The sequence below is a fragment of the Lonchura striata genome, chromosome 4, assembly GCF_046129695.1.
Source record: "Lonchura striata isolate bLonStr1 chromosome 4, bLonStr1.mat, whole genome shotgun sequence".
Lineage (NCBI taxonomy): Eukaryota > Metazoa > Chordata > Aves > Passeriformes > Estrildidae > Lonchura > Lonchura striata.
Genome location: NC_134606.1, coordinates 69,667,025 through 69,681,693, shown reverse-complemented (window position 1 = coordinate 69,681,693; position 14,669 = coordinate 69,667,025).

Genomic DNA, 14,669 nt, shown 5'->3' with positions numbered 1-14,669 from the left:
TGGTTTGGTTTTCCTGCCTAGATCAACTCAGTGGTTCAATTTTACAAATGACCACCATCACCAGACATTGTCCCAGTAGAGAGAATTGAAAAGAAACAATATGTCAAATAAATTAAAGTATATGCTAACAAAATTCACACAAGGAATAAACCCACTCATAAATTACCTTTCCAGTAATATACATTTTTGTGTTTTGAAAGCTGCAGGGCCTGTCACAGCCAGGCTGAGTAAACTTACCTCATTTAAGTATTACCCATATTGCAAAATAGCTCCAAAACTAAGTGGAACAAACATCATCACCAGTGCTGTTGATAAACAAGCCAGCAGGTTATTTGTGTGTGGCTGTAGTGTAGGAGGAGTGGGAGGGAGAAATGCATTATTACAGTAAATGTGGTCAAAATGGAAGAACAACCAGAGAAATAAAAAGGCATTTGATGAAAGAGAGCCTAAGCAACACTCAATGAAACTAATCTAAAATGGGAATAAAGCCTTCAAGACTTTTTTGGCATGAAGAAACCAAATTTCTGCCAACTTCCCTTACCTAGATATTCCCAGGTTTGGTTCTCAGAATAGCACCTGAACCAGCCCTTACCCTGCATGTCTGTCTGCCCTTTGCTGAAAATGCAGCTTCATAGACACAAATGCTGCCTAGAAAAAGCCACAAACACAGCAAGATCTGCCAATTGTCTCCTCCCCCATTATTTCCTGATAAAGTGCTGAGACTTCAATATAAGACAGCTTCTACCCAAAATTTTAAATCCAAATATTGATTTTAGCCAAAAATAAAGAGTAGATAGCTTCCTCAGCTCTGTCTTGCTTAATTTCATTTGGATAAAATGAAACTGGTACTGCCCTGTATGATTCAGGAAGATTTAATGCTGAATACCTTAAGCTGATCTCAATATTAAGTACAATTCTCTTTGATTAAGGTAACAGTAGATTTTGAGCAACAACCCCTGCAAGAATTTAATTCCCAAATGCCGTCCCATGGAGCTGTGATATCCACAACTTGATAAGCAGCGTGGGCTATGCTCCCCCATACTGGTTTTGTGAAAATGCTCCTCTGGACACACACAAATTCCTGTCAGTGGCTTTAAAGCAAAACACTGCTTTAACACAAGAGGACCTTATTCAAAATCAATACAACATTTGTTTCTTGAACTGGATCTTAAACAAAACCAATTTGGAGGCATGTTTCTCCCTTTGCCAATCAGCAAATTTCTAAGTATCTTTGAACTGAAGATCTTGAGAAGATCTAAAAGTCAGAAGATGATAAATCCCTTCTTCAAGTTGAAATCAGTTCCACGAATGCCACCAAAAAGCCACCACAGTTGTGCTCAGCCTCGGGTGACATACATTTTAAACATTTACATTTGTCTCAATGTCAGCCACTCCACACGGGTATCTGCACAAGTGAGTTTAAAGCACACTGACTCATTTGAAAGGCCACAAAACACGAGCTCAGAGCCAAAAACATCATGACCACACTTCCAACATGCAAAAGAGTCACATAAGAAGTGACCAGAGGAAGTTGCAAATATCATCTCACCAAGCCATCAAAGACACACAGTCTTCCTCAAAACACCCTCAGTATTTCTCCTGTTAAAAATGAGACTCCTCATTTTTAATACATTTAGAAGAAATTTTGAATTAATGGCAAATGTTCAGTTCATCTAAAGCCAAGTAGTGCACAGAGGTCTGGGTACAAAGTCCATGATACTTTGAGCACACTTACTGTACACAATTTCTATAGAAGCAAATTGTTAATAGAATACAATTAATTTTTTAAAAACTATATAATATTTTGATAAAATAAAGCCCTCAACAATTTATATCTTTTCAGTGCTATTTTCTCATTATCTCTGTCCAATTGTAATTTGCTCAACAAATTATTTGGAGGTGGGCAAGATGGGAAGGAAGTATTTATTTGTAAAATGCCAACCCGTAAATAATGCAGTAAAAGAAAAGGCTTATTATTATTCATTACCAAAGCACAGATAGGAAGCTTTCAGAAAGATACAATACAGAAATAAAAAGGAAAAATGCTGCAGGATAAAAGCAAGAATAGTAACTATGATATTCACTGATAGCACCTAAAATGTAGGACTTTTGCTGAATAATTTTTAATAGAGATGTCACTGCAGTGAAACTGATGTCCTGATAGGAAAGGACAAAACTTTCTCATACAATCTAAACCAAGAGATAAAAGTTAGGAAGTATCAATTCCACTACTTTGGAATCAAATCTGTGCAGTATAAGGAGGTAGGATATAAAAAAGTAACAGAAAGGAGATTACTCCAAGTACAGAGCTACGTGTCTGCAAAAAAAGGCACAAGACAGCACTAGCTACAAAAAGCAATGCACCAAAAAGAAGGGAAGTTTAACAGCAAGGAGACAAGAAGAGTTGATATAGAAGAGGAATGCAGCTCTGTTCTATGTAAGATTCATGCCCTCCAAACAACCTTCAAAATCCCAGGACAAAAAAAAATAAAAATAATAAAAAAAAAAAAAAAAAAAAAAAAAAAAAAAAAAAAAAAAAGAAAGGACAAAGGAGAAAGCAGAGCCCACAGAAAGGTAGGAACAATCCAACCAGCCAGATGATGCAAAAAATCACTGGCATTGCTTGGCTGGCAGGAACACCAGTCCTAAACAATTCAGAAGCATATGTTGCTTTCCACTCATTCCAGCACACTTCTGGATATGTGCCAGAAATTTGGACTATGCCAGCAGCATATCACCATGTCCCGAGGATACAGAATTGAGCCAAGGGGAGAACTTCTGCTTCATTTTAAAAGGGAGGTAGAACAGTCTAGAGCCCTTATAGCTGCCACAGGAGAAACAGAAATGTGCCCTCTGGAAGCAAACAACAGGGGCCCTGGAAAAAGGAGGTTGTAATACTGCAGCTCCAGGTATTCCTTACTCAAGGTTAGGATGCATCAAAACTTGTGAGGTGCAGGGTGCAGTTTTAATGACAATTTACAGCCACAAGGTAAGCAAAATATCACCTAGCCCATTCTCAAATGCTTTGTGGATTATTGAAAATAATTTGTAGTAGATGTCCTAATGATAGAACTGCCTAAGGGAATCCTGTGCCTGCTCCAGGCAGAGTCAGCAGCTCAGGGGACATTCCAAACTCCACAGAACAGATGACACTTGCCAAATTCTCAGCAGAAACCTTATCCAAAACGAGGGATTTTGGTCAAACCCAGTATAGGTGCACCAAAACTTTGTACCACTAAATTTACCCAAAAATAACTGTTTAATATAGTCAGTAACATATATGGCAATATATCCTTTACTATTGCTGTACTCTTCAGCTGTACTCTACTACTGTTGGACTCTTGTCCAACTTTATTCAGAAATAAAAGAACATTCCTATAGTCATTCTATATACACAGTAATAAGAAATTACAAAACCACTTAGGAAAAAAATAAACTTTTAAAATATCAGGTTTTGGATTTGTGGTCTATTTGGTAGATGAGAAGGGAAAAGAGGCATATGATTTGACTCTGAGGCTAGGAAGAGACCTACCAGTACAAATTTCCAATGAATGCAGATGTTACTCACCATATTTAAGGAAGGTTTCTGTCTCTGTACTGCCAGGATAGGACATGCCAGTCTCAAATAAAGGCTCTCTGAATCAAATGAGAACTAAGTGGTTTGGAGGCAAACCTGTACCTGTGTATATATATCTCAAGGTTTAACCTACACCCCAGGCTTAAGGGAAACCCCTTTCCTAAAGTCATTCTACCACTGAGTGCACATTCATCTCTCTCAAACACAGCCCACACAGACCTACTTGAAAGCACTGCTTGTAAGAGACCACAGAGGATTCCCTCTCATTCTTCAGATTAGCACGGAGCAGTGACACAACGCTTCGCCCACGCACCAGCAAGAGCTGCTCTGTGGGAAAAGTGGTGGTCGAGCATGGTGGAAAAGCTGCATCAACTCAAATTGAACAGAACACAAATATCAATCTAGAAGCAGAATAATTTACTGTAAGGGGCAAATAGGTCAGGGAGCCATTTCTAGGAATGTATTTTTAATTAGAATTTATTCTAAAGGTTTCTCTTGCAGAATCAGTGCTCAGTTTGACCAGCTACAGTCTCCTCATCAGCAGTGACATTCAGCTCTGCCCCTGACCAGAAACACCACCCTATCATATCTGATTTTCATTCTGAGGAAGAGCGCTGTAGAGGTGAAGGCTGCAGAAATGTCTCCCCTTCACCAGACAAGAAGTGATGCAGCATTTTCAAGAATCTACTATTCATTCCAAGCTATAGCCCACTACACACAGGAGTTGATTAATCAAGTTTCACAGATGATAAAAATTATCATGCTGTCACCTAGAAGTGAAAGATTCATGATAGGTAAGCTCAGAAAAACACTCATCTCTAAGTCTGATTGGTGTATCAGTTTCGGTTTTGATGACAACAAAACCTGTGCAGTTCTGTACCGAGGACTAAAAACCCTGCTGAGATTTTTAGGAGATTCCTGTTTTAACACTCGTGATCTAACTGCCCTGAGAGCATTCCCATTCTACTAGCAGAAACATTTCAGCTGCTCAGGGAAGTAGGGTGGTTCTTTTTCTTTCAAAGCACTTACTCGACTCCTCATATGCACATGGAGAGCAGTCATTTGCAAATTCATGTTCAATTCATTTCATGTTTGTTCAAACAAAACTATTCTGGAGGCATTTGCAATTATAACAGAGGAAACAACAGGCCAGGGTTAGGATCAGGAAACCAAGGTCCAATTCTTTCCCCTGACTTTCCATGAAGGGAACTTAACTGTGTTTGTACCTCCTGGATCAATGTATTAACTGCTGGAGATGCAGGGTGATTTCTCCAGTCTTTTGCAATAGTGTTCCACTCCATATGAAGCATTTACTGTAATTTTCTCAAACAAAATATTAATGACTTCAGTTTGATGGTTCACACATTTATCAACAAGAGCTCAGATTTACTGTCTGCCTGCTTAAAATAAATTTAAAAAATGCAACAGCATCAACATCTTCCACTTCTTGGAACAGCATTCACACTCAACTCCACATCAGTCACTTGTTCTTACCCTGACCTCTTGTTTAATTTTACATAAGTATTTATAAAAAGCTGAACAGCCTCGACAGGGGATGTTTGAAACTCAGGAAAGGCTTAGTGGCAAAGTGCTGGGAGGTGAGTGATACATACTCAAATCCAAGCAGCAAAAGAAATCAAAGCCAAGAGGTAATCCTCTGAAGAAAAATGCTTTTCCCACTGGATGACTGAATAAGAAGGGAATAGCATTAAATATTATTCAGCAATGTATTCACACAGAATACAGTGAATTTAGCCTTCTATATTTTTGGCTTTCACTTCAGTCAAACACAGCTCTCACCTTTGGACTGACCAACATGCTTAATTGCAATGGGACTGGAAATAGTTCAGGGCACGGTTGCCATTTTGTCATTTTTCAGCTCAACAGTGATGGGGCTAAATTAAAACTTTGCATGTGCATAACTCCTGGGTTTATTATCCATCACCTGTTCAACAGATCCACTGTGGTTTCTGCCAGGGACACCAGGAAGAGCCACTTTCCTCCTCATGCAGGACAAGGCAAAGCCAGGACTGTTAAGGCTTTAAGGTCAGGTGCCTTCTTTATGCCACCCCATGAGAGAAGTGACTAAAGATGAGAATTGATTCTGAGAAGCATTCCCTGAATAAAATACAAACCACAAATATTTTAACTGGAGTTCTTCTGAGCCTGGACATTTTCTGTTTTGCTGGGCTACTCCAAGCACTAGCCATGCCCAAAGCAGGCTCGGGCAGGGATGTGATGATCCAGATGTGCAGCAGAGGTTAACAGGGCACAGCATCCTTCCTGCTTCCAGAGAAGAGAAGAAGAACACATGGGCCCTTCCTTTCCTGTTAACAGCAGCTTCACAGCCCTCTGACTTCAACAATTAGAGGGTTTTCTATTTTACCTCCTGTAAACATTGGTGATACAAAAGTATTGACATTTTCATCACAGCAAGGCAGGCACAACAAAGTGTTTGGTGGAGGCAGAGAAAAGCAGTCAATGGAAAATTTGAAGGGGGAACCCTTTCTTTTAGCCTCCAGTGGAACACTGTGGGGGTACAGCAGAAATCACCTTTTTACCTGACTTTCCCACTGCCCCCATTCAGAAGAAGAAAACCCCTTTGGCTACACCACACAATACTGAATAATAAAAACTTCACTGGTTCTTAGGCATACTCAAACTACTTATCTAGAAAAAGGCCAGGTTGGATGGTTGCCATTCCAATTATTTTATTGTCCACTGTAGAACTGCTTGTTTAGGGGCTTCCCATAGGGGAAAAATAAGGAAATGAGTTAGAGAAAATTTAATATAATGCAAAGACAACAGCTTGAAGTACCAGATCCTTGGTGTCTTGTAAAGGGCTTAATTGACATGTAAGTATTATTCAGGAGAGAAAAGAGCACTACAAAGAAGAAAGAAGATTGGGGAGAAAAAAGAAATTTCAATAGCGCTCAAAACATTTGGGGATTCCAGTATTCTGGAGAGGCAACTTAAGACAGATTTTCTGCCCAGAAATGTTCTGAGATTTAGCATGAAACTGACACTTTGATACCATACTTAGGTCATTAGGAGATGGTTCTGCTGCAACAAGGCAGCCTGCTTCCCTCCACACAAGCCTTACTTACTCCCTGGCTGTCTGCAGCTGTCCTTCTCCCTCTCTGGTGCACGAATGAGAACTGCTCCCACGCACTCAGGGCTTTCTCAAGCTAGAATTCTCTCTTCAGCTTCACTTATAAATAGGCTGTCTGCTCTTTTTTAGTTACCTATGTATTGAACAGGTTAACATCAGATCAAGAAGTGGCAGTGAGACAGCCAGTCCCAGGTGTCAGGTTTTTGAGGTGAACTAAACACTTAAAGGTGAGGTTCTCTCTTATCTGTACTTCATACAGTATAAAATTATATTTTTGTGCTCACAGAAATGGCTTTCTGAGGGAGGGAGATGCTGCTGCCTAGCTCTATCCTAAATTTTAGTGAGCTGCTTTTAGTTTGGACTAAAACAGCTTTTGCCTGAGATGTATTAAAAGTCAAGGCACTTCCCACTCATTTTGTTCCTGCTTACTGTGTGGCTTTACTGCTTAGCTGTGAACAGAAGACCACCCACAGCAAAATCTCTCTTCCTTATGGAAAAATTGGAAATGCCACAGCTCTTTTATGAGGTCTTAAATGGTGATTCTATGAATTCTTTACTTTTACTCAAATATATTATGCTATTTCACTGGATTTTCCTGAAGATGCTCAGGAAGTTGATATAACATCAAATATGAAAACAGGCTTTACATCAGGCCAGCAGCAGTTTCCAGCAGGAACAAAGTTTGTGGGATCATGGGAACATCTCTTTTCTGTGTTTGTGGGAACATCCCTTCTATGACATTTGTCAACCCCATGAAGTTTAAGCATGCATCATAGTGTCAGGAAGGTTTGACTACAAAACTTTTTTTCTTAGCAATAAGGCCACCTTGAGCTGGTTTCCCACTCACTGGTCTCCACCACTCCAATTTTTACTGAAATACTACAGTGTTTAAATTCTGGTCCAAATTTGAATTAAACCTAATTTTAAGCAGTGTCTAAATCCTCCAATAAATAATTTTCTCTTTCTGCACCAACTTCTGAGAGATTTCTTCCCTATCCAAACACACCTTCACCTGCTTGCCAATTACCAAGAGACAAAGTCAGTCCTGGAGCTATACTAAATTTACTACTCTCTACGTCAATGAAATCTTAAAGTAAAGTTTAGTGGTTTGACAGAAAAGTGACCTTTACTACATGGAGACTACTACATGGTATTTTTGCAGGAAGCAAAAGCATTTTCATGCAGATTCAGGGACTGCCAAAACCTGCAAGTTGCAGACACTTCCTTGCCTTTTGCTGTTTCTTGGCTGAGCTGCAAAAATAAAATCAGACACAGATCCCAGAGGACTCAGAATTTTCTCAATAATTTGATCTACCACAAAACTAAGTTTTTCTGGTCTCTGATTTTTATCTCAGCAGTAAGGAGTGCAATGAGCTACTATGTTCACCCAGAACAGTGGATACTTCTACAGACAGGGCTGAGAATGGAATAACATGATAGACAACAACATGAATATGGCTTAAAAGTGAAAGGAAAAAAGAAGAGAAGGAAGAAAAGGAAGAAAGGAAATAACTCTGATGTACCCAGTGAGAGATGGTGTTTGCCCTCAGTACAGGTGGCTGAATAGAGGAAGATGCCTCCACCTGGTTTGCAGCTGACCAAGGCAAAGAGAAATGAGGCTATCTCTGAGGAGGTATCCTGGCTGTTGGTGGACAGAAGGAAAGGTACCTTGGACGAGAGGAAGGTGGGGAGATGTGATATTTACATTTCAGATGAGAATTGTACTCTTTCCCAGCTTCTTTGGAGGACTGATGACCTTTCCACAAGCACCAGCATTCATCATAGCACTGAAGCAGAAGCTGTCCACCCGACCCTCCCCATGAAGCATATGAATCTAATATTTCCTTTTTTGTGAAAACAAGAGTAATACCTGCTTACAACTCTGCAATATTGTTCTCCAAGTGTGTGGTAAAGCTAATAACCACACAAGAGAGAGCTTTTTTGTTGTTAGAAGCCAGATCCAAGTATTCCTAATGCAGCTCTCTATCACATAAGCCTGAAGACACACACACACACACAGATCTATAAAGGCAAACACTCCTATATATCTTACAAGCAAACTGCCTTAGAGCTGTTTCCTGTTACCAAACAAAAGGACTATAAAAATGAAGGAACTCCTGATCTTAGGCTGCTATTTCCACCTCGTATGACCTTAATTTTATGGAAACTGTACCCTTGTGTTATTTAGATTTTACTCATAAAACATAGACAGAGGCAATGTATAGGCATTGGGGAACAATCAAGTAAAATATAAAACTTCTTTGAACACCAAACAAAAAAGTTGTGTAAAATGATTAATTTTTATAAATGATGTAAGGAAAAGCCATTTGCTGGAGTGGAGATAAGGTGGTTTTTTTTGTTTTGTTTTGTTTTGTTTTTCTATTTTCCTTTAAGAAAAATAAAGAAAAAAAACAAGTTATTGGAGCACTGAAATGTTGTAGCAAACAAAGTTCTATTTCCCTTATGTACTTCCCCAGCAATTATAACCTAGGAAAAACATTAAACACTTAGGATTGTTTTATAATGTAGGGATATTTATCCACCTATTACTCATGACCTTACTCTAAGCTTCTGCAGTTCTCCGTGCATCTTATTTTGAAGGAAACCTTAAACCACAGCAGAGTGCCTGTAAGTCTGACAGATTACTACTTGTAAGTCTTCTGAATGTTTGCAAGCATTCAAGGTTAGTTCAACCTAAACTCCTAAAAGAGCATATTCAGCCTTTGGTCCTGTTACTTGAGAGGTAACAGGATTGGCAGCCAACCAGGCATTATACGGAATTGCTACAGGATTCTGAGTCTTCAGCATTAAGTACCGTTGGAAAGATGCAAACCCAAAAGCATTTTGGGGATTGAGGCATGGAGCTGTGTCCTCCTATTCAGCACAGGCACTTCTGTCAGGAAGTTAGGAACTGACTGTCTCCCAGTCTGGTTCAGACCAAGGCCCTTTCCAAGCATGCTTCCTAAGGAAATCCCCCCACCTTCAGCTCAGAGTGGTTTTTTAACTGCTCCTTTTCTTACAGCATTAGTCAAAGACTATGGGAAACTGTACATCTTTGTGGCTTTTATTAACTTATTTCCTTTCCAGCAATATGCTGTAAAACCAGTAGTGAGACTCTCTTTAAACTCGAGTCTTACTGTGGCACTATCAGCAGCCTCATGGTCCTTTTCAATGCTCATTAACCACAGCCTTCTATATCTTAATATTGAACACATTGATACAAAATGCCTTTAAATGGTGCCTTTTGTAATTCGGGGGTTTGTTTTTCTGTAGCCTGTAGAAGTTCTCAGATGAATTCTGAAAATAAGGAAGGAAATCCAGAGATGAAAGAGGGTGCAAAGTCATCATTCAGATGATAGACCTGGATTACCTGCATTCCTGACAAGACCAAAGCCTACCTCAAATTACAATCTTCATCTTCCATGTGCACACACGGGGATTTGGAAATTGGTCAAAACTCCAGCATGACAGAGTTCTGCAGCAGTTACTTCAGGTGAAAGAAAGTGATAGACCATGGTTTCAGAACACTGAAGCTTAAAGCAGCAGGGCTAAACCAACAGTAACACAGAGAAGAGGGTAGACAGAATTACAACGAAGGAAGAAAACTGAAAACAATATTCCAAGTCTAAAACAGTAATTCTTAGAGCAAGCCAGTTTTGAATTCCTAATGAACATACACAGACACATACAAAAGCCCAAACCAAACTATGCTTCTTGCTGAAGAGATTTTAATATCCTTTGCTGGAAACACACAAACTATTATTGTTTGGAGGTTGTTTTTTGCTTCTTTATGCTTAGCTTCAGAGATACAGAACTGCTTTTCAGCTAGAGATGGGTTTTGCTCCACTAGACTTCTAAGCTGCTTACTTGTTACTGGAATTGCCATTAGGTCCCTAGTAAACAAATTAGCAGCAACACTGCTTGCTCACCCTACAACTCCCCCAGACCTTTCTCTGCTTTCAACTGCAACCTACGCAATGGAACAGGATTCTATTTTAGCAATAATACAATTTCATAGTTAGAATCCCCTTCAGTTTGAAGAAAACAGCAGCAGTGACTCATCACAAGGCATTTTTTTTTAAAAAAGGGGATTTCCTACTGAAGTAAAGCACCAATGAACATCACAGGAGGCAAAAATCATCAAAGATCACAGTAAAAAGGGAGGCCAAGGATTCCTCAGGGAGGCAATACAACTACAGAAAAAAATGGCTTTTATTTCAGCTGAAGACTCATAACCCAAACTGGATTTGTTATTCTAGACACACAAACCGGAGCGTGAGGTTTCACTCTGAAACCCAGCCGAGCCAACACAGAGCTGCTTTCAGCAGCCAGCAGTGGTTTTGGAGCTTTTGATTCATTCTGGATTCTGGCAGGGACAGAGCCATCATACACATCATATTCAATATGGTACCTGACAGAGAACTAGGCTTGGTTTAACTGCTGAACCAGGGACTAGAGGGAAATGCTATCATTCCCCAATACCTGGGCTCCTTCCATGAGTCACAGCCACGCACTTGGCTGCTTTCAGTAAGTATGAAGGTCACTTTCAAGTTACTGTTTCTAGTAAAGATAAACTCTGCTGCACAGTGAAGGCAGGAGAGTGGTTGCAAACTACGTGGGCTGTTTCCTACGTAGGCCGTTCACAGGAAGGGGCTGCCTCTTGCCTTGAACACAGATGCCAGCCATCAGGATTTTTAATAACTAGGTGTTTGCCCAGTGGGTGAGGCTTTCAGAGCACTGGCATACCAGGACATTTGCAGTGGCATCACGTTTTTGGGGAAAGATCAGCAGGAAGAGCCTGAACCCAGGGTTATTCTGCCACTGGACCACAATGCGACCTCAGCAAGTCACAGCTCCTGTCTGCTTCAGTCCAGGAGAGAATGAAAACTGCCCGGCTTCATGGCCCTCCTGCACTCAGCCCCCCAACAAGAGCTGCTTTAGGTATCAGCTTTGTACTAAGTTTGGCTACAAAAGTTCTAATTCTTCACTACAGAGTGATGGAAACTGGAGGTAACACCAGCAGGCCAGTCTGTCTTCTGCCTCTGCCTTCTACCTATGCTATCTGCATACAAAATAAACCACCACAAAGCTGAACAACGATTCTAATATCTCACTTTTGAATGCCAGGCATGGAAAGCAAGATGGAAGCAGGCAGTATCAACACACATGAATTAAAAGGAAAGCGATATAAGGGGTATAAAACAGCTTCATTTCTCCACAGGAGCTAGAGAAGACCTGGCCTAAACCTCCCCTAACTTGTTTGTGTATTATTAATTACTATATAAATTAGAGATTAAACTCACCCCTTTGTAAAGCTGTTATTCTTGCACAGCAGAGTTTTGTGGAAGGTCTCTGAATAGAAGAGGTCCTCTGGACTGACTCATAGATTCAGGTGTTAGAGACCCCTTTACACCTTTCTCAGGCTCAGATGGCCCAGTGCTTCCATCTAGGGAAAAGTCATGGAAACAAAGAACACTCTCAATGGAATCAAGGGCATCAACTCCACAGAAGCCAGCAGTGGCTTAGAGAGGTGTAGAAAGCCAGAGGCACCAGGCATGCAAGGGAAGGAAAGGCTAAGTGTTTAGACAAAAAAAAAAAAAAGAAAAATCAGTTCAGCTGGGCTGTGTTGGAAGACAGCCCACAGCATTTTCTAGACATCTCCCATTCCTCCTTCTCATTTAGTAAAGAAAGGATCAAGCTAAATTTCCATTCATTATACTTATGTACAGGCAGAAGAAATTTTCTTCTGCAAGTAAGAAACAGTTAATCTTTTGCAAATCTCTTTTCAGTCCTCTTTCCCAAATTCTCTTCATGGAGCAATTTCTTGCTACATCTTCACACCCACAGGCCCAGCAATAAAAATTCAAATTTTTATTTGTTTCAGCTTATCTCAATTTGGTTAAATTTTTTCTAAAAAACTGGTCTGTCTCAAAAAAAAATCTGCTTTGTTCCCCCAGGGTTAGCTGGGATTCATCTTCTAAACAAGGCATTTTGAAATGCCAGATGGGTGAATCTGCAACCAGCATAGAACTTTAAGAACACAAAAGAGATCAATTTTTTTACGTTCACTACAGTAGATTTTGGTTACCCACAGTTTGACCATTTCCACAAAATGAGAGCAGGCAACAGGAAACAAATCTTTCAACCCATCTAGCCAAAACAGTTATCCAGTATCTTACCAATAGGAAGAAACATCTTACCAGTAGGTGAAAATCGCCAGAAGGTTCTAAGAATGAATTATTGGATAATGAAATATTGATTAAAGTTCTCTAAATACTCTATTTTGAACAGAATTTTTAAAATTGTTTGAGATATTTCTCCTGGCCAGTTTTTCCTCAGAACATCAAACATTTACCAGGCAGGACAACGAGCTGTGTACTGAGTACATCTAAATCATGCCAGCTGCAGCTGATTTGCAACATTCCCATGTCTCATTGCTTCACTCAAAAGCGAATCTGAATATGTTTATTTCTACAAGTTAAATTTTATTTCTAGATAATATTATCCACAATAATTTAGCACCTCGATGGACTAAAGAAGGACAACTTCAACATGAGAAAGTTTATCTGCATCGTTTATTTTTATAGTTAATTATAGGTGAGTTCAGAGGTTTAAGTGTATCCTACTATTCGGGCAGCTTTTTGCACAACGAAACTCGCTGTTTATTCCTTCCCCCAAAAAGTTGTGAGAGATTCTGTGAAACATCCCACAAGGTGTCACTAGAGATTCATCAGCCAAAATACTCCTCGAACGGACGTCCTTTCCTATCCTTGCTCCCCCTTCCTTGGAAACGTGTTAGACACCTTTGGAACGGGATCAGAAAGAGTTAATGCCTGAGCAGAGCGAGGCCTTTCAGCTGTAAGCAGCAAGGCAATAATTTGAACAGTAAATGAACCGAGTACACACAGATCAATGGGAAATGCAAATAACTTCAGGCATCAAGTTTTAATGAACTACTAAAAGTCACTCTAATACAGAAAAAGAAATAAAATCAATTGTCAGCTCTGCCTCAGTTCCACCCTAATAGTAGAAAAGATGGTTTGTCTCTTTTGATCATTCACAGTTCCATGCCCATCTTTCACACCTAACCCTGAAAACTATACAGATGTCTTGCAAAACTCTGCTATCAGATATAATGATGTGCTTGCTCCTCATTTACAGTTATCATTAAGGCCCTTTCTATTGAACACTGCCTGAACACAGCATGAATTCAAAACTGGGTTTAAAAAGAATATCACCCCTGTATTTCCCTTTCTTGAAAAAAAACCCTAGACCTCACTTGAGAGAAGGGTTGTTTAACATTTGAAAACTATCTCTGATGCAGCTTTCAGGAAGAATTACAAACGAGTTTTTTATTTTTCATAGTCTCAAAAAAGAGTAGGATTTGGAGCCTTAGAAGATGACATAATTACTCACAGGTGAACAGAGGCACAGCTGACACCAGCACTCACCTGCTCCAAGGTACCCCAAGTACACCAGGTGTAAGGATTTACCTTGCCTGTTTCCTGGCAGACACACAACTGCAGCACATCTTCCAGGAACAAAGTTCCAGGAGCACTTGGGATCTCCAAAAGAGATTTTAAAAACCACGAAGGAATAACATGGCTACTCTAAGTTTACATGGGAGAGGAAAATACCATATGGTAAAAAAACTAACATGAATATGTCCCAAAAAAAAAAAAAGACAAGCCAGTGTTTGCCTTATTCTTCACAAGATTATCAAATATTTCCATTCAAAAGAGCTGATTACTGTAAATTCAGAAAGTTCTTTTGCCTGTTGCGGTTACTTGGCAAATAAATCACCTTTGTGGTTATGTCCTTCTCTGCTCCTCCCTCCTCATCAGTAAAGTGGGTTTATTCTACTTTAGACTTTATGAACACACATCAATACCTCACTGAAAAATAGTATCATTCCATGAACAAATTATGAAAATACTTTACACTTTTTTTCATGGCTTGTGTTATCTTGGATAGCCAGGA